Here is a 23,113-nt window from a genome sequence, read left to right on the forward strand (position 1 = left end):
ATTTAAAGAGAGACAAAGCGTTGATAATAATGGTATTGATTTTACCAGTGGCGTATTTAGGTTTTTGTCATGAGGGGGGATATGACTTTTTACGGCAATTACTAACTTGAGGGGGCTACGCCCCCTCACCCACCCCAAGTTTCCAGGAATTATAAAAGCTTATTAATATTAAATATACTTTCTATGTTTGCCAAAATTATAATACACAACACATTACTTGAGATTAAATGTTTTATTAAACTAAAAATCGATTACTTATTTGTTATTACAATACAAAATCTAATTTTCTTGCTTTTTTTGATAATTTATCTATAACTTCTTCAACTGATAAGCATATGTCTCGATAAATGACAACAGTGTTAATTCATTTAAACTTGTCTAAAACAAATAATGTTATTATATTATATAATTTTATTATATTAAACCTCTTCCATTGTATTTCGCAGATAGGTCTTGAGGCGTTTTAAACTAGAGAAATTTCTCTCTGGAGTTGCTGTTTAAACAGGCAAACTAACAAATATTTTTAATAAAAAATGGATATTTCGATATACTTCTTCATTGCAATTGTCTAAAGCTTCTAATCCATTTTTAGTTAGGTTTAAGTCACTAGAGGCCAATTTCAATCTTCACATCTTGAGTTTAGCAATAATATTGTTTTTATCAATTGTGGCGAAATATAAATCAACCAAATGTTTGATTTCATTCCTGTCTTCGTCAGAAAATTTTGAATGAAATAAGCATTCAAAACCTAGTAACAAACAATTTAATTTATGAATAAGAAAAATAGATAACATTTAGAAACAGGAAAGTAATTATAATTATTAACTGAATGTTGAAGTATCTTTAACATACCTCTTAAAACATTTTAATGTTTTAAAAAACGATCATTAACTTCAGATATAAAATTGTCCAAGAAAGGTAAAAATATAGTCACTCTAAAATACTGTTCATCAGATATCATATTTGGAGGGTTCGCTCGATTTATTAGCTTAGTTGTAATTCTTTTACGAGTAATTGTATTTCCAACCAAATCAGCTGATCATAATATTTTAAATAATAATCGTCAAATTATAACGAGTAACTACTATAATTAATTGTGTGTATATAGCCTATGGGGGGATTTATCCCCTTGATCCCCCCGTAAATACGCCACTGGATTTTAAGAGTTCTATATTTTTCTGATGACCTAAATAAAGGTTAGAAATAATTTTAAAAAGTTTTTAATTCTAAAAACGATAAGTCATTAAATAATCTAAAATTATTATATTAATAATCAACAAAAATCAAAGTCAAATTTTGAGTCTTACGATAATATTTCACAATTTATGAATTTTTTTAGTTGTTTTGGTATTTGTTCGCCTACTAATGCCAATTTTAAAAATACAAAGTAAAACTAAAGTTTAGTTTAGTACATAATATCGTTTGGTGTACAACTTTTTGTGTGTTTATATTGAAAACTAAAAATCTTTATAAAAAAAATCACTATAGAACTATAGTGCACTTAGTTTCCGTTTCGATTAATGAAACCGACGAGACATTAAATTCTCTTTGAACTCTCAATATGTGCTCAAATTACTCCATGAACTATAATTAGATATTCTATACGCATTTTCCAGAAATAAAATTGTTATTCCCTTCTTCAAAAGTGTCATCTCAGGTAAAACCAGAGTACAAATTATATCTCGATTATATAATTAATCAACAATTTTCTGATTATTTTTACTCGTAATCATTTAGATTAAAAAAGTTGATAATTGATTTAATTGATATAATTTTTGATTACAACAAAAATTGATGGTATGTGGTTATATAAAGGTGACAATACATAGCATAAAGTTTTAGTTACCAAGGAATTCATATTGCTTCATAAGATAAAGAACGTTTTACTTTCTTTAATTTCTATGAAGGGTTTTTAAATATTTAGTATTGACTGTAGCATTGCCATTGTAATTATAGCAATATTATGGCAATTTAAATTTTCTTATTTTATTTTACTTTTTACAAATAATATGAAATCTATAGAATCTATACAACTTAGCATAAGCAATATATTTGAAACCAGAACAATAAACAGTTTGATGTGTGATTAAGAAGCCCATTAGTGAAATTTAGCTATGAATTAAATACAATTAAATTAAATAATTAAAAAATATCTAATTTTGCGATCTTGGGTGAGTATTTTCTGGGAGTATAGGAATGTATAACACTTTTGTTTATGTATAATCGTGTTTTTTTAATCTAGGAAAAAATTGTTTGTTAAAAACTATTGATTTTTCCTCAATTGCTTTAATTCATAGGTCATAATGGAGTGACTGGTTAAATACGTAGGGTGGACCATGTGTAATATTTTGGAATGATCGGATTTTAATTTAATTTGATTTTTTAGTCAAAGAGCTGAACTTCGTACCTCCATATTGACTTTAAAAGTGTTTTATATATTAAGAATTTGGTATAAAAGGTAGTGAATTAAATTTTTGTTATTAGTATTTTTAGTGAGCGAAGACGTGCATTGATACTTGGACGTCTTTTTTTAATATGATTTTGCTAGGTTAAATATCCAGATTAAAGCCTAAGTATTTAACAGCATTGGAAGAAGTGATTATTTTCTCTATATTAAGGGTAAATTATCAACGGTAATGTTAGGGCAGAATCCAAATTTTAGGGTGAATGTTGTATGAACGAATTTATAATGTTTCAACTTAATTCACCATTTACATATCAAATATTAAAAATATTAAGTAGATTAAAATTGATTTTTTAAATTTTTGAAGGAAAATATTAAATTATGATATTAAATATCATTGTTGAACATTTCTCATAACCTTAAGTAAGTTTTTATAGTTTTTTTTTTTTTTTTTTTTTTTTTTTTTTTAAGAATCAAAAAATAGATAAAAATTATACACGGATGTATTGTATACTATATGATTTAAAAACGTATATAATTTGTTTTCAAAATAAATTTAGTATTATCTAATCTATACAGAAAACTATAAAAGTTCTTAAAGTGGATTATATTGGTACCTACTGAAACATATTCACCATTTTAATTTTGAAAGAAACCTAGCGATTATGACAAATGTTTATCTATAATTTATTAACATAAATTGTATATGAATTTAAGAATTTCACAAGAAACTCGTTTCAATTTTAATTTTAATTTTTAAAATGGCTTATCTTTAGTCCATTATTCTTTCTTATAAAAACATAAAAAAAATTTTTTTATAAAAACATTTAATGGTGTTGTATGTTGCTAAACGTAGTTTAATATTTTGTCATTTTATGAAAATTAATTGGCTTAGAATGTTGGTTCTTATTATTAACTCAACATATTGACTTTAAAAAGATAACAAATTAAACGGAGCGTAAGAACTAACACACAAAAGTTATTCTTGAATATTGAAAATATTGAAAATACATTTAAAATATACCATAATACATATGCTTTTAAAATAATTGCTTATTCATATTGTACCTGTATTTTAGATAGTACATACAGAAGTATATTATTAATAAAGATAAAACTAATTTATGATTGTAAATTTATTTGACCAATTAAAAAATGAGTACATTTAATATTTACATTATATTATTAATATAATAATTTTTCATAGTTTTAAAAATCAATAATTTGGCAGACAATAATTTAAATGTAAAATACTGTAAATAATTTTTTATTTATTTGCATAAAACATACTTTATTTCTTTTTAATATTATAGTGATTAGAATTTTGAATGGACTTACAAATATTCTATATTCCACCAATATACGTAGCTCATGGTGACCATATATAATTTAAAGTTATTGTATAAATAAATATATTTACTGTATATTAATACCTATTACCAATAGGCTTTAACTATAAGTACATCGTATTAAAGTACACTAACTTTTTAATGTTCATTTTAACAAAAATTCAAATCATACTATTTAGTGTTTTAAATAAATAATATTATTTATTAAAAAACAGAAGTATTCAAGGTGAAATAATTGTAGATATATTTCCCGGTTTGTATTTATTTAATTGTAAATTAGTACATAGCATGTTATATAAACATAAAATGTACTATTTATGTTATACATAATTATTATTATTAAAAATATTAATTAATTCAAGTTATATGTAGCATATTTTATAAACATACATTCCTATAGTTATTTTTATCATATGAAAAAATAATTTGCTAGTAGTTCAAAGATATACGTTTGAAATATTATAATTTGTTAGAGGAATTTCTGTTTTTCACTATTGTCACTTAAACAGTGTGTACTAAATCAGTACCTAAGTCACTGTATTTTTTTGTTTTCCTATTATATTACTATTATATAGTATAATTATATAAACCGTTCAGTGTATGAAATACAATTATTTTTACAACACTGTTCTAAATCAAGTTTTAAAGTATAATTTAATGTATTATTTTAAAATAAAAAGTACATAATTGTAGCCACCATCATAAAAATGGTTAAAGAATAAAATTTAAATTATTAACAATCCTTGGTAGCTGTACCACAAATAGGGTTTCACGCTTTTACGGGGCTTAGCTTCAAAAATGTGTTCAAACCCTTATTTAAAAAAAATATTGACTTCCGTATATATAACTTTCCAATTTCCACAGATCTCTAAATTATTATAATATATCCTTAATATTTAAGTTTTGGTAGTTATTTTCTTATGTCTAATATATGAATACATATATAAATTATATACTACATTGAGGACTTGAGTGCTAAGTTCCCTGTTATTTTTTCCTTTTTGTTTTACTGCTTAGTATTACTTTTAAAGCAAATAATACCATTGTAGTTAATGATAAATCATTTAAATATCGGTTTTCGGAAATAACTCAAATAGTTCCAATTTTTATTAACATTAATAAGCCATCATTGTTACTAATCCGCTTCAGATATATTTCTTCGTTGATAACTACTTCGTTTGCAAACTTAAGTTTTAAAAGGTACTTGACCTGTATATAATATCGTCATGTTTGACGAGTAGCCAGGTGAATTCAATAATACTATACGGTTCCCCCAGCACTATATTGTGAAGTCTCATTTGAATTGGTAATTGAAAGAAAAAAATTAAATGCACCAATAACAAATAAAATAACGATATGCCTTGTAGAACAATGGGTGTCCCCCTGTATAATGCTTTCCAGTCCGTAGCGTTTATTGTAACTGTTTTTTGGGCTTTAAAGAAACCTGCTATTTTTATTGTCTATAAGAATGGTTTTTTCTCACCTACATAACCTTTGGACACTTCCGATTTAAGTACCTAGGTTTACCATCAACAATTAAATTAAAATAAATTATAAATTGCTGTGGTGTCACAATTATTTTTAAAGTGCATTATTTTAGGTTATAAAAACTAGTATTTACTATTTTAACTATATTTATATTTTCGCACAAGAATTGAAATTGCTAAGAATAACTATACAATGTAAAATATACATATGTTCCATGACTAACTTGAATGTTATACTGACTTTTTATAATCGATGGTTTGATTATTTTTTTTAAACTATACATACTAGTCACTAATGTAATATTTTTACTAAACATCACATTATATAATTTTGAAATATCTTTAATATGTAATAAATATATATAAATAGTATATATAATGTTTATACATGGAGTGATAATTTTTAAATATTTAAATATTTAAATATTTGTAAATATTAAATAAGAAATTGAAAATTATTTTCCATACGAATAGAAATTTTTTTTTTATGTTTTATGTAAGGAATATTTCATTTTTAAATTTTCTAGTACCTTGGATGAAATCTGTCTTGTATTTTATAATTTTAATTGAAATAACTACTTTGTTTATAAAATCTATAAAGAATTCAAAATATATTATGTAGATATAGTGTTGTAAAATATTTGAACACTTTATTTATGTTCAAATATTATTTTAAATATTTTTTTATTAATTGAAAAATCGTTTTTCCAAACCAGAAAATAGTTTTAAATTTGTGAAAAGTAATTTTTTTTTACTAATAATCGGGCACATTTAATATTTTATAATAATATTTTTAATGATCTTTTTTTAGTAATTGTAGCAGTTTCCAGTCCTTTCTCAATCATATTGCTGTGACAATACAAATATAGATTTTGTTATAAAAAAAAGTGTACAGATGCTGTAATATAAATACATGCAACATTATCTGATCTTTAAAATATCATACTTAATGAAAATAAGGAAAACTGTGAAATTAATAAGGATGATTTTTTTCATAGTCAAATAAAAGCTCAATAAATGTTTCTATTGAAAATGAAATATCCACGTATTTATCCAAAAGTTCTAATAAATTACTTTCATCATTAATTGAATAACCTTCAATTAAAATTATATTTATATAATATAACACTCATTTTCTAAATAGTGCATCCGTTGAAAGGGTTTTTAATGTCAGATGCAAAGTATTTGCAAAAAAAGGGGGCGTATGAGTGATGAACAGTTTAAAAAAGTTATTACACTGAAATATAATAAAAAGTTTTAGATCATTAAATATTAAAAACTACAAATACAATAACATTGTCAATTTATAAATATAATATATTGATGTATTGTTAATTATTATATTTGTATTAATTATAATAAACACTAGTTTCCAACGATTCTAAATCTGACAAAAACTAATAGGAAAAAAAATTTGTATTAGAATTCGAATACTTTTTCAATTATTCGAATATGTAGTATAATGTTCAAAACATGTTTTTAGGAACTAAACGAATAAATATTCTGAATATATGAATTCCCATTTATTTAATTATGTATTCCGAATATAAAATAAAAGTATTCTTTACAAGACTGTTTAGATAATAGATGAATTTTACGTACCTTTAGGGTAAACTTTACACACAACATTATTTACTATTCATATTTTCTTTGGTGTGAATTAATATTTCTTTTGTCCAACTGAAAAATAACAAAAACTTCTTTAAGATGTAGTTACATGATAATTTGATTAGTTATTATAAAATAGTTTTATTTAGTCGCTTCGAATATTTTAAGTCAAAGGAAAAAATTCGACAATTTATAAAACAATTCTATTTTTAACTAAAACAGTAAGAACAATCAAATTTTTTTTTAATTTCTTGTTTAAACAAATTTTTATTTTTACGATGTTTTTAAATATTACAAGTTAAAGGTTAAATTAATTAATTGGAATAGTTTACATTTGAAAAAATAAAATTAATAAATATACATAGAACAATTAAAAAAGACAATTTATATTTATTTTTTTTATTTTTTTTATTTAAGCTACCAATATAAAATTATTAAGACAATTTATAAAAATGGATTTATGTGAGTAACTTAAAATTTAGTTATAACATACACCTCGTACTTTTAATTGATTCTGAAGACTAATGAAATAATTTTTTTTTGTATAAGTATTTTGATTAATGAACCATTAAAATATTAAAATAGAAATAGAATTTTTTAAATTTTTACAATATTTATTATTGTCGTAATATAAAATGTTATAAGCTTATTGTATCAATTATAACAAGCTTTACATAAAATAATTGTATTATAAAATTGTAAATTTTTATCGTCAAATCTGTATCTAACTTCTGATGAGATTTTATATGACTATAAATTATAATGCTTTATAAATGTGGCTTATATTTATAAAAAAATAAAAAAATGGAAAAATGATAACAATTACTTTTTAGAATTGAGGGGATGCTTTATTATTTATGTTAATTAATTTTGTATAAATGTAAAAAAAAATTTCATTCTAAATCATACATTGAATATATTGTTTATGAATTAGGGTTTTTAACTTTATATAATAATTAATATAATAAACAACATAAATAGGATAATAATTAAATTTTATAGTTGTAAAAATTTAAAAATTTTTTTTTAAATATTTTATACCTTATCATACTAAATTTTTAAATTCAAAAAAGCACTACATCACCAAAAGTTTAATTAAATATGAACATTAATATTTTTATATTGAGTTTTTTCAGTTTGATACTCATTGTCAGATTTTTTTTTTTCGATACATAGGTCTTTGTTTATATATAATAAATAATAACTATTACGTTTACGAATTACTAATACGTATTATTGAACTATAACTGAATTGGTATTGTCAATGAGTTTATATTTTAATTTTCTACATATACGATGTACTGTGCTTTATTAGTCAATAAAGAGATGATAAATTTAGTTAAATCGAATTTACGTTATCTGGATCTCATAAAAAACATTACCCTGCGTGATATAGTTATACTTTAGGCCATAAGATCAATAAAATAAAATACATTTTTTCACTGAGTATGTTTTTTTTTAATCACTAATTAAATTAATCACTTTTTAATCATTTATAATGTTTTTCTATTAATTCTTTGCAAAATCAAGATATTTATCTTTTTAGAACAAATTGAAATTCATTTTTGATTATATTTTTTATATTTTCTAAATCTTAATATAATTAAAAACTCAAAATTATCTTTGAGATATTACATTTTCAAAGAATTTGTTTTCAATTTTTAATACAGACGATTTTTGTAATTAAATGAGCTTATGTACATATCATTACATTATACATTTACTTTATGGTATTATACCATATATGTATTTCATTCTTTTTAAGATAGATTGTATAATGGAATTGAGTAATGTATTAGAAAATTCTAACTCTAATCAATGAAAATGTATGTTATATTAATAATTAAATGTATATATTTATATTTAATTTGTAATTAAATCTAATTAAGGTGTATCTAATCACGCGTGACCAAAAACATATTCTCAAATATAAATTATGACGGGATTAGGTCAAATTCTGGAATAAACTGGTTTTAATATTTATACGATCCACAAACAATTTCCTAAAATATTTTATATAAAATATAAAATAATAGTAGTATAATAAAGTAAATATTTTAATATTTTAAAATAGAAATTGAAAGTTCAGAAGAATTTCATTTTTCATTCTCCTTTGATTAGAAAATTACTTTTGGTGCCTAGTGAAGAACTTTAATAGGTAAACTTTTACAATATTTTAAGTAGATAAGAAATTAAAAAGTAATTTTTAATTTATTTGATCAATACCTAAATAGGAAACTAACAAAAATTAAAAGTAAAAAATTATAAACGTAAAACTATTATTTTGTTTTAATTTAGAAAAAAATATATTAAGAAAATATTATTAAATATTTTATATTTTTTTTATTGTAAAAATTTAGATAAGTTAAGGTTATAGTATAAAATAGTAATATTTGATTATTAATTTTTAGTTTGTATATTTTATAAAATTTGATATTTTTAATCCTGAAACCAAACATTTCAATACAATTTTATTTATATATATATATATATTAACTAAAGGATAAATTACTATAATTCTTTAAAACGTACCTAAGGTATTATATTTTATATCTATTTAATATTTTTAACTTCTACGTACCTATCTCTTTGCTTTCATTATGATTTACTCTTGGATAACTTTAATATTTTTTATTTTTAAAATATAATATTTATTTCTAAATGTAGATTAAATATATTTAACCCCAATAAAAAATTAAAGCAATGTAATTTACGATCACTTATTGTTGATTTACAATTTCGAATCGTTGTTAAAATATGAAATTCTATTATTGCATAAATAATAACTTACATTCAAATAAATCTTCTCAAATGACCTTGAAACCATCAGTGAGTAATATTCATGTTAAACATCCCTATAGGATAAAATCTCACCCGAAATAAGGCCAGAATACGCAGAAAAAAGTAGCATTTTTTAATTCTTATTATATATAGTTTTATAGTAGCATACTAGTTAGTCATTGATCATTGATAATGATTGGTTTTGGTAGATAATGATATGATTTCTAGAAATGTTGAAAATAATGTAATACTAATTTATACATATATATATACTAATATACATTTTGTTATTCAATTTTAGTAGGTAGTTCATAATATTTTATCATAAATTATGAAATGCATGATACAAGCACGTCCCTGATGGTGGAGGGGGCGATGGGGGCGACCCCTCCCCGTAGGCCGTGTGGCGCTATGCATGATTTTTAGTACTATTTTAAACAAAATACAGTAAGTAAGGGTTTCTGTGTAGCGGATAAAAAATATTTCTATGCATTGTCTTTACGAGTTATAAATTGATAAAAATGAATTTGTTTATTTTTTATATTTTGTTCACGAATAAAGATATCTTTAACCGTAGTTTTATATAAAATTTCATACTATTGATTTCTCTCTATAATTTTTAATGTGATAAGTCGCGTTATCAAACCATAGAATACTCTTTAGAGTATTACTCTATGTATCATACACACCAAAATTGTTCTACCATAAATATAATCATAGATTCCAAAATATCATTGATTATGAAATATATTCCGTGATAAAAATATTGAATTGTGACGAAACACAAAATATAACTTATCTGTTTTGTAGTTTTGACGTTTTAACTTTCGTTTATGACATATTTTATGATGAATAATAAAAGAAGCGAATATGGATCGGGTATTCTTGCGTCATGGTTAAATAAGCGTCAAAAAACAAGTGAAACTAGTACTTTAAAAATAACTGAATTAGCTTCCAGTGAAGTACCAAATAAAGCTTTATCAACTGAAAATATACCATCGAGACCATCAAGTTCAAATAAATACAAGGAACATTTAAGTGCAGATATTGGTGATTATTTTGATAAACCAAAATTAATTAATGATTATAATAAGGTTAGACTTCTGGAGTTAAGTAATATTCTTGGAAATGATTTTATTTATCCGCATAGTGTGCATATTAAAAAAGGTAAGGAGAAGAAACGATTCCTGCAATGAAAATATTAGCATTAGAAAATATTATTGATCGTTTTACTGCTTCCAATAAAAGAATTTTGGATTTTGTAATTTAGTTTATAAATATGTAATTTATATTTTATATATTATTAGTACTGTATCATCATTAAATTTAGTTATTATGATTATTATATATTGGTAATTTTTTTAATTTATTAAATTTAACTTGTATATTGCATACTTGTGTAATTTTTTCAATCCCCCCCTCCCCCCATGGGATTGACCTGAAGACGCCCCTGGCATGATATTGAGTTACGTATAATTTTAAATAAAATTCCAGGTGAAAATAACCCTTCTGTCCATTAATGCCCTTAGTTCATGTACTATTAACTCCTATAAATATTAAATTAATATTTAATATGTTATTTCCAATGTAAATAAAAATTCATAATTGGATAATTTTACTTTTGTTAAAAAAAACATAAATCATAAATATACGTACAGTATACATGCTTCTAATTATGGAATAAATTATTATTTATTCTACTTATATTTAGATGTTTTATAAATTGTAAGCTTAATGATAAAGTAAAGTTAAAAACTGTTTAGAGTAGTTTCTAATGTTACTGTGACATTAAACGTTTAATTATGTGTAATAAAAATTACCTTTATTTCCATACATAAAATTACATTTATTATGTCGTCATTATATACTAATTTTGGCTTAATAAAAAATGCTTTGGTTTCGTCATGAATAATAATTTTTAATTGGTCATTAAAAATAGATAAATATAATCTTTTTAACTTAAAATATATAAGTACATAATATTATCTAATATAACTTATAAGTGCTACATAATAAAATAAGAAACGGCAAAAAATTAATTTAGAAATTCTAATTAGTTTTACAGTCAGTATTTATTGTTTTGTAATTAAAATCATTAAATTTAAAACAATAATAAATATAATTTATATATCACATGTATTTATTTCATTATTTTGTACTGTTATACGTTTGGCATGTATATAATACAATCAATAAATTGATAATAAATCCATCAATTTAAAAAATAATTTAGAATATTTATGTGTTATGATTACATAAAATAATAATAAATCGTAAATTAAATTTTTAGTTCAGTGATATATCCTTTATTACCTTTTACTTTTTAAATAATTATTTATGAGACTATAATTAATTTGAAAATAACAAGTATTTGATATGACGTGCAGTTATATCAATATAACACTATTCAAAGTAAATTCTAGTATAATTCAGTGTAAGTATTTTAAAGATAAAATTCACTAAAATGTAATGATTAAAATTATGTAAAATAGTTATTGAATTTAATTCCTACTGTAAAGTTATAAATAATTAATAACTATTAATTATTAGTTATTAGTGTAATGTCCTAAGTACATCTGTGCATTTACCAATTAATTTTAAAAATACGAAAATCAATCAGTTGTGCAATTTAAGTTGTATGATTGGGATCAAAGAAGTTAGTTTTTTTTGGCTTATTTACCATCATTGGTTAGGTAAACAGTAGAATATTTGCATGGTAAAAATAATGGAGTTAATGCTTAATCTATAAACTCCAAATGTTGCTCCTAGAATTTATTTAAAATTTAGGTGTATTTTGTAATTATATTTACGTAGGTACGTAATAAGTTTAATTTAATATAAATATAAAAGATGGTTAAATAATTTTGAAGTTTCATCATTGATTATAAATATAAGTATTTATAATCGATGGTTTCATTTATAAAATAAAATATATTATTCAATAATTTTAGAAAAACACTATCATTTTATTAGATTTAAATTTATTTTTTATACTGTTTAGATTAGATTTAAAAAACTTTATTGTTTATTTATTTATTGTATTATATTGATAAGTAGTTTATTTTAATTTCATAACGTGATATTATTATATTGTTGTACCAAATTTATGAAATTTCCAATTTGCGTCATGACATATGCTAACAGGCTAATATTATGCTATACTATGAATATATGTACTTAAGGAACGGTGTGATGCAATGGTCGTAAACTGATTTATGAATGAAATATTATATCGTTTTAACTTATAATCTTGTCTTATAGTCATAATAATATCATGGATAAATGTATACAATTTGATTTTTCATAATATTATTTTTTTTTTAAATTCTTGAACACATATTTTTCAAAATTATATTTATTATTTATTTAGGTGTCCGAATTTGCTATCACTATGCTACAGACCATAAAAATGTTATACATTGTTATTTTGTGAAACTAATAATCATAGAACATATGAATAATAATAAATAGGTCTTATGATACTGTCGTATATTTACTATATCAGTAATATAACATAAAATTATTTAAAATTCACAAGACCCGGTTCAATAATTATTAGCTTGTCAGACACTTATACAGGATATTTAAGTTTTCAATAATTAAGATATCAATTACTAATTAATAATTATCAAAAACTATATTTAATCCATGATTAACTTAATCACATTTAGAGTTCGTTGATCTGGATTCAAATCACACACACACACACACACACACACACACACATAAACATACATTATGTCTTGGTAATGTAGACGTATATCAAAATACGATCAACTATTGGCGTTTTAGAAATGTTGGATCTTAATACCTCCTCATATTCATTGTTATTAGTTTGAAATTAATATATACTTAATATTAAATTTTTATATCTCTTATTTCTTATAATATATCTCATTGATAATTATATTTCATTATTGTTCAGCAAAAAAATAATCGTATAATTTGCACGTGTCGTAGAATCACGGGATAACAATTTACCTTGATGACGACAGCTCTATCATTCCTATAAATAAAATTTCCAATAAATCTTATTAATTTTTAATTTATTTTTACATGGAAATGTAAGTACCTTTTTGCAATAAAATTTATTTATCAATTACTTTTTTATAATTACACAACTGGTTGCTGTGACGTATTTGCATATTATGCAAGGCGTGAAATACCTACTATATAAGACTAGCAACTGTTGTTAGAAGGAGTAAAAATTGTAAGTTAAATAACAACTTAGTGGACAAAAAAAATCTAGCGATACACTTTAAAAGTCCAGGTGATAACTGACACGACCTCCATAGATAAACCGGTGACAGTGGCTTATCGTGGTTTTGATTCGTACTTGTTGAGATAAGAATACTATGAATTTTAAAGCACAACCAGAACTTCTAAAGAAATGTTATTGTTCATTTTTGTCTTTCCTCGGGTTTAAATGTTTTGAGACTTTTATAATCCATTAAAACATGATAGCTGATATTGGTGACATTTTTTTTAATGATATTTTAAATTGTAAAAACATGTTAATTGTAATATAATATTACAAGACTGAAAAATCTAAGTGATGGATATATAATTAAATTAATTCATATTTCATATGAAGAATAATCAGGAATAAAAGAATACTAGAAAAATGACAGAAAAAAGTTTCTATTGTATATGGGTAAAAACAAATATTAGCTAACTCTACTATAATATTATCATTGGTAACATTAAAATTGCTTTCTAATTATGTGTTTAATGATAAACTAATAGATGTGTTAAAAGGAATTATGAATAAATAAATGTTATCAAAATTTAAAATTTGAAGTACCTTGTGACTCATAATTTACTTACATTTTTGTTATTAATACATTTTGTCATAAATTATTATTTTGTAACTATTGTAATTCTACAAAAAAATAATTATGATCATGAAACAAATTTTTGATTATAGTATGTCATTGATGGGTAATATGATTGATAATTACGATATCTAAATTCAATTATATTACTGTATTGTTTACGAATAGAATCAAAAATTAATAATTATTAACTTTTTAAGTAAATGTTTTTTTAATTTAGTGTTAAAAAGTTAATGAAATTAAATATTAGATATTTTAAAATGTTTTTTAAATACTTCAGTACTAATATCGATTACTTATTCATGGGTAAAATTAGTTTAATAACCTTTCTATGAATAATAATTATTATTAATGAGAATCGATTAGACATTAGAAGGTTAACCAACTGTATTAATAAAAAAAAAAAAAATTTCCCATGATATGGGTATAATTTCTATACCTTTTTAAATGGATCAAATTAATGATATTTTAAATTATATCTTTATATACCATCATCTAATTTAAATACGGATTTTGGTATGGATTCTGACCTGTGTTATAGGTTTTTCTGAAAATGTTGTTGATAAAAGATTAAAAATAATGCATATTTGTTGAATTTCTCAAAAATATTATTCTATACTTTTATTGGTCCAAATAATAATCATCTATATTAATATTAATAAATTGATAATAAATTATTTTATTAATATTTGTAAAATTATATTTTACTAACAACAAAAATAATGTTTTCAACAAAATGTGTTAGGCAGTTGACAAAATTGCTATGAACATGTTGGTGCTCATATCGCTTTATTCTACATCACTTCATAATTAATCATATAGCTACAGATGGTATTTTTATGTTTACCACTTAAATAAAGTTAATTTACTTTCGTTATAATTTTTTGAGTGTTTTTTTCATCATTTTAATTCCAGACGTTATTTATATATATATTGTATAACAAACGTATATTTATTTGTTAGTAAATAAATATGGGAAGAATAAGATTTTCCCGAAAATTTATTTGCGATGAATAGTATATGATATATATGACAAATTCAATCTGCATATGTTATGATTGATAAGAGTAAGCAAATAAAAAAAATTGCACCTAGGTATCAAATTTCAAAAACAAATTTGAATTATAACAGACTTATTTGTATGCAAAGTTATATGTTAAATTTTGACATTAGGTAATATCTACTTGTATATCTTTTAATTTGTCCTTTATTAACAAAATTAAAACGTTAAATAAATGTGTGTCGGAAGGTATGACAAACGTGAGGTAATTATTTGGAAAAAAATAAAATACATGAAATAAGGTTGACAACAGTTGAAAGTTCATTCTATTTTTAACTTCTCGTGAGTAGTTTTGTCAGCATCAATTAAAAAATGTAATCACAATTGAATTTCTCAATACCACAATAGCTAAAAAAAATATTCAAACTTAAGCAATGTCACAGTGATTCTATTTATATAATTATTAATTTATGTGCTAAATCTACCAAATACAAAATTAATTATCTTGTAATCTTTGAGCCTATTACATATTGATAGTTTATAATTAAAATAAATTGTTAATGTTTTTTTCTGTATCATATTCCCCCTGTATGTACAGAATTCTGTCACTTCGGGTTATTACAACAATTGGTGTTGGCTAATGACTAATTTTTTTTTCAGACAAAGAATATCAATTATTTTAAAATTATTTATTTGCTGTGAATGTGATAAAAAAAAAATTCTATAGTCTGGAATCTTCGAATTAATCCATGTATATATATATTATATATGTATATATTGTATACATTTATATATATATTAATGGAGCTAAAAATATATAACATTTCATCAATTGAGAACGGCTGGGCCGATTTGGCTCAAAATTTTTTTAATTGTTTGTAATTGCCAGGAGGAGGTTTGTACAAAAAACAATTTTGGAAGAGTGCTATTGTTTAATAAATCGTAGTTTAATTTAATAATTTTTGACCCGGTTGATAACTGCGCAATTGAAAATGAATTATTAAATGAAACTATTAAAAACTTTATAAAATGTATTAATTTTATTTTTGATATTAAATGACGGTTATTGCATAAATATTAAAAACAAGATCCCGCAACAGGTGCCAAAACAAACAGGAATGTTAGTTCGAAGGATTATTATGCATATCGGTTGATGATTAGACGCGATCAGGACAAGGTTATTCTACGATGTTGTGAGCTTTGTCAACAATTCATGTTCGAAATGTATGTAAAGCTAGAGAGCGAACGATTAGATACTTGAGATTTAATCAAAAAAAGCTGCGTGCTAAGGATTCTCTAAACAATTGTTAGATATCGGTGATGGGAAAGTTACCACAGATGAAATACAATCACCTACCGATTTTTGTACAATCATTGATTCGCATGATACTCTCATTGACCAGATATTTCCCAATGTATACAAATCACGAGTGGCTGGCAGAAAGAGCAATTTTAGCAGCAAAAAATGTGGACGTCAACGAATTGAATCTCAAGATACAACATTTGTTACCAGGAGATTTGGTGTCATACAAATCTATTGATACAGTTTGCGATGCTACTGAAGCTGTAAATTATTCCGGTGATACCCGATTGAGCACGGTTGTTATCGGCCGACCTTTTTGACGACCCGATTGAGCATGGTAAAAAACAATGTACTCGGTGTACAATGTTGTCAGATTGAAAACTAACTATTAGGCTAGTAACACACTAGCGTTATTTTACCGCGCGACATTTTTACCGCGCCGTAATTTTACTGCGCCTTGTATTAATGTACATTAAAATGAATAGAGCACAACACACGAAAAAAAAATATTATTATCGGGTCAGCTAGTTATATATAAAAATGGAGCCAAAAATGTATAACATTTCATCAATTGAGAATGGTTGGGCTGATATGGCTCAAACTTTTTTTAATTGTTCGTAATTGCCAGAAGGTTTTTACAAAAAAAAAATTGAAAAAGTACTTTTATTTAATTAATCGTAGTTTAATTTAATAATTTTTGATCCGGTCGATATCGGTGATGGGAAAGTTACTACATATAAAACGAGATGCATAAAATTACCTACCGATTTCGGCACAATCATTGATTCGCAAGATGTTCTCATTGACCAGATATTTTTCAATGTACACAGACAATACACAAATCATGAGTGACTAGCAGAAAAAGCAATTTTAGCAGCAAAAAATTTGGACGTCAACGATAAGCGCGGATCTAGAACTCAAATTGAGGGGGGTTCATTTTTTCGAAAGTACAAAAAGATAATACACAATTACATAATAATAAAAGTAAATTATTAATTCAAATTAGAAAGTTATGAATATTTGAAATTATTAATTTTTAAAATTAAATAACAAAGTTTAATCTACATTGTTTTATTTTTCCAAATTTAGAAATTATATTATCAACATTTATGTGTATATTCTTATCAATATTGAACAAAGCGTTCCTTTCCCATGTTTAAACGAAGCCATGAAACCTTAAGCCTTAAAACGTCTGAGAGTAAAGAATGATCGCATGTATAGTATTTTTTAACAAGTTATTAGAACCTAAATTAGCGCTTAGCAAGTATATGGTATAATATTATATAAATATACGGATAACGGATTGGGAATAACCGAATTGGTTCCCGTTTGTGTATAGATAAGGCGAGCTAGTGCATCGAGAGCATAAAACAAAATTTTAAAAGCTATATGTATGACATATAGATACAATTATTATATCGATAAAATAGATTATAGAAATATAATAGATATAATATAGATTACTACATACTAGCAAATTACTAGCAAACAGGAAAGAAATAACAAATACTTGGAAAATTGTATGACTGAGTACATTAATGAGAAGATTACGAGAATTGAATATTTAAAGAAAGTTAGCTTCAAATTTTCAAATCAGTGGTTTTAAAATGTATTTATTATATTTTACTATTTGTATTTCGTCCACCTAAGTGATGACTAGTTGACTTCCAAATCAACGATATAAAATTGTATATTTTTATCATTTTTTTTTTAACATACATTAACGCATATTAACCAAGCTTACTTTAAAGTTGATAGTCCTAAGCCTGTAAAATTGAGAAGGAAAATGTGCGTAGTTAAACGGAAACCAATTCGGCTATACCTAATAAAATACCTTTTTCAGATGAGTACCAATTCGGCACGTGGAGTTGGAGCTCGAAAACCAATTCGGTACCAGCCAACGAATCGACAGTAATCTTATCTAAGATAAGCTATCTTTCCGTCAAAGGTCAAACACTCAAAAATTTCCGCAGATTTACTATTATATTTATATTTATTCGCCAACAATATTATAGCCTATCGGTAATTTAATAATCACTATTCTTAGAAGTTGGATAGAAATTATGATTTTATGAACAAGTGATGATGTAGTTTAAATTTATATAAATATAATATATTGTATAACATTTTTATTGTAAGAAAAAATCTAATTGAAAAAAAATTAAAAACGCATTTTATGCATATTTTAATTTATAAATTAACACGAAGGATTTAATCTTGATGTTTTTCTGGAGAGGGTCATGACCCCCATGACCCTCCCCCTGGATCCGCGCCTGGTCAACGAATTGAATCTCAAGATACAACATTTGTCACCAGGAGACTTGGTGTCATACAAATCTATTGATACAGTTTGCGATGCTACTAAAGCTGTAAATTATCCAACAGAGTTTTTAAACTCATTGGATTTACCAGCAAGCCATCATATAATTTACAATTGAACTTTGGATCTCTGGTTATTTTGCTTCGTAATTTGATCCAAACATGATTGTGAAATGGTGCGCGATTAGTCATTAAAAAATGAATGAAAAATGTTATCGAAGTCATCATTTTAAATGGCAAATTCCGAGGTGAAAATATATTATTACTGCGAATCCTTAATTTACCCACAAATGTGCCAATACAATTTAAACGCCTTCAATTTCCAATTGGATTGGCATTTGCAATGACTATCAATGAATGATGAGTTTATTACCAATTAAATACAAAATCTTAAAGTATAGGTGTTACCTAACTGCATTATATTTATTAGTAATTAACGGTATTTATGAATAATCATTAATAACTCATAAAATATTTCTACAGTAATTCAAAAATTAAAACTTTATTTCACTGTGATGCGTATTGTGGTGTTATAAAGAAATATTCAAATAGTTGAGGAGGACAGTCATATTTAACTAATCAATGTTTGACTTTAGGACTAATTTTTTTAATTTGTGTGTCAAAGGGGGCGGAACAGCTATATTTCATATTTGATAATATGCATGCACATATTGTTTTAATCACATTGCGATTGTTTACACGACCTAGAGTTTGTTGTACTGTATGTCTGGCATCTGCAGTGTCTATGATAATATTACTATGACTTTAGTATAATTGGTTTTACGAATAACATCTGAAGAATATTTAAAATATGGCGTACTAATGTAACGTACGTTAAAATATTAAAAACTCAAAAAAATTTTCATTAGTGCTTCGATTTATGAATGTTTGGCAGTATTACTCATTTAAAATAATAACTGGTTATTATTTTATCGTACATAAATATTTTAAAAACAGCAAAGATTAAATTTTGCATACTACCGTTCAATCAATAAGCTCTAAACTATATTAACGTATTTGATCAAATAAAATATCCACAATAAACGTCTATAATAAGCATATAATTAATTTGATAGTATAATAAAGTCGGTACACTTAAGAGAGCTACACGTGCGTTTTTATGTTCATTGTAAGCCACTTATGTCATGCTCGAAGACACGGAGTTTTTTAATTTATACAATCAATATCATAGCAACGATTTATTTATCACTTATTTCCAAGTTCATTCTCTATACTACAATCCTTTCATATTTGGAGTTAATAATTAATTTTTCGTGTAATGCAAAACACATGCAGTCAAGTCGAGATAATTCAAAATCTTCAATAACTCAATATTTTTACTTCTCATTTAAATTCAAGTTATAAAGATTCCAGTCTCGAATTGAATTTCTATTTTTATGTGCTAAATTTATATAATTGTATAAGTATCATTGTACTTGTCTTATATCAATGCCTTATAATTGTCAAAGTATTTTAGTTTAAATTATAAAGAATTTTTTAAGAATTCAGGAAATAGTTTTTTATTTCGAATTATCTTCTAACATAATAATTTAATTACAATTGATTTATTTTAATAATTTACTTATTATTGTGTTCTTAATAATATAAAAAGTTATATTCTCGTTATTATTATTCGTTATATTATTAGAGTTATGTTCTACAAGGATTTTAAATTATAGGCTTTAAGAATTGTTTTACAATTTATTAAGTTCACTAGTATTTAGTTATACTAGTTACCATAGGTACTATTATTTTGTTATTATCATAATTATTATTTTGTTTTATTATGATTGCTATTCGATTAAAGAAAATCAGTGGTGTATTGTGTGATCAGCTAATGTCATATTTTTTTAAAAGTTAAATTCTTGCAGAACAATTAATTATGGTCTACGGATACATCTATTTATTAATCTATCTAAAACTGCAAAATTATTGTATTGATTGTTTTAACTACAAATTGTTAATAAAGCCTTTAAATTGAAATTTGTTGATAAGATCCGAAAAAGTTTTACATATTTTTTAAGTTTCATGAAATTAATTTCTTTTCAAATAATAATATCTATTTTTAAAATAATAAACTGAATTCTATTAATTTTTGAAAATAGGTGTAGTAATTTATTTACTATGTTTCTACAAACCTTATTTACCGAAAGTTAATAACCATTTTAAAGTCATTTAACAATGTATACTAATAAGTATATATAATTAATATAAAATAAATCAAATATTTCTTTACATTATACTATCAAAACTTAATCTTTGCTACTTAAATTACTTTTATTCTAGTAATCTTATTTCATTGAGATTGCAGTAATTTCAAGAAGTTGCTATGTTGATATAGCAAATGACAATTTATTTTATGCTTATTATTTAATTTCAAAATATTTTTAGTTTTTTTCTAATACATTATTTTCAAATTAAAATAATTTTTGTACAGTTCTAGAATTAATTAATGCCTTCTATAGTTGTATTATAGTAATTTTATGTAAATTGATTTTTTTTTTTCTTGGGCTTGGTAACTTTTCAGAACATAAATGTTAAATATTGATTATTATATACAATGTTACGCGAAAGTAAAATACTAAAATATGGAAGAATACCTAAAAATTATATTTTTTGTATTTTTTCGTATTTGTCATAGGTAGCTAAATTATTTTTAAATTTAATTTAATTAGAATTTAATTGAAATACTAATTGTATAAATGCATAATATAATAATTATATATTCTTTATATGGTTAATATATTTTCTTCCAACAACTTTAATATAAGTTTTTGTTATCACGTAGCTCTAATTGTCTTGAATAATGTTGACAACACACTACTTTCGGAGTATTTAATTTATTAAGGAAATCGTAAGCAACAATAATATAGGCAATAAATATCGGAGATAAGTATTATACTAATATTTAATAAATGATAACTGACTTAAGATATTGTATTAAATTAATTATTAATTAAATTAAATAAATCTTCAATAGTTACATGTTATCTAGAATATATCTGTATTTTATGTATTCATATCGTTCTTTCCAATTTCAAGTATAAATTTTTTTAATTTTGTAGATACATGGATAATTTTTATTTTGAAATACACTTTTAGGAACATATTCAACAACTGCCTGATGCATCACTGTATTTATATACAATAAATTTAAAATATTGTCTATTTACTTTGTGAATTTTTGGAATGTAAATGAAATATTAGAAATCGAAGTCTATAAAGTTTACTTACACAATAGGAAATTTCTAAGTTATAAGCTTATTTCCTATTAACTCGTATAGTTATTGCCAATGATAATTTTTTAGTTATCAATGAACATATTTCTAAATTAGTCTATTTTGTATATTTTCCTTACGTATTTTATTTACGCATCTAATTATCTTGTATTATTTCTAAGTTAGTCATTATTTATATTTGTTTTTATGATGGATTTTTGTCAATTATGTACTTTGCTAAAATGGCTACAAAACATATTAAAACGTTGTTTACAATTAAAAAATCCTTTATGCGTTTAGCGTATAAATGTAGATGTGAATTTAAAATAATATACATTTATACGTAGAAACAACCCAGGCTTATTTTTTTTATTTTTTAAAATATTGATTTATTTCTCGTACTTTAAAATAGATTATTATTTCACGGAACACTGCACAATTCTAGTCTTATGTAACTAACAATTTAATGTTGTTCAAAGTGGTTATCTTATAATAGTAAATGTGTTCGTTTATCATAGTTTTATATTTAATTTAGTTTGTACATATGACGAATAAGATTTTTATCTTGAATGAGATAAATAAAATTAGTAAAGAATAATTCCTAGTAAGAAAACATAGATTTAGTTGATACAGTACGATTTGCTTTATTTCCAAAATTTTAAATAATCTAAATTATTACCAAGGCCGTAACTGGGGGGGGGTCCAAAGGTCCGGACCCTCTCGAAATTTTCAAAAGTAGAAACATTTTAGCGGTGAATATAGTTTATTAACTATAAATTGTATTAAATAATAATGTTAGACCCCCCCCC

The 23,113-nt window shown here is 23.6% G+C and overlaps 1 long non-coding RNA gene across 1 annotated transcript; it reads right to left on the reverse strand.

Annotated features, from left to right (window-relative positions):
- Positions 1 to 345: 345 nt before the first annotated feature.
- Positions 346 to 16,852, reverse strand: LOC112683373. Its single transcript, XR_003148584.1, has 3 exons — positions 16,822 to 16,852; positions 6,843 to 6,920; positions 346 to 748 (listed from the first exon to the last, which is right to left on the reverse strand). It is a non-coding gene; the product is annotated as an uncharacterized LOC112683373 (long non-coding RNA).
- Positions 16,853 to 23,113: the final 6,261 nt, after the last annotated feature.

Source organism: Sipha flava, unplaced genomic scaffold (assembly GCF_003268045.1).
Source record: "Sipha flava isolate LNK unplaced genomic scaffold, YSA_version1 224_pilon_pilon, whole genome shotgun sequence".
NCBI classification, from domain to species: domain Eukaryota; kingdom Metazoa; phylum Arthropoda; class Insecta; order Hemiptera; family Aphididae; genus Sipha; species Sipha flava.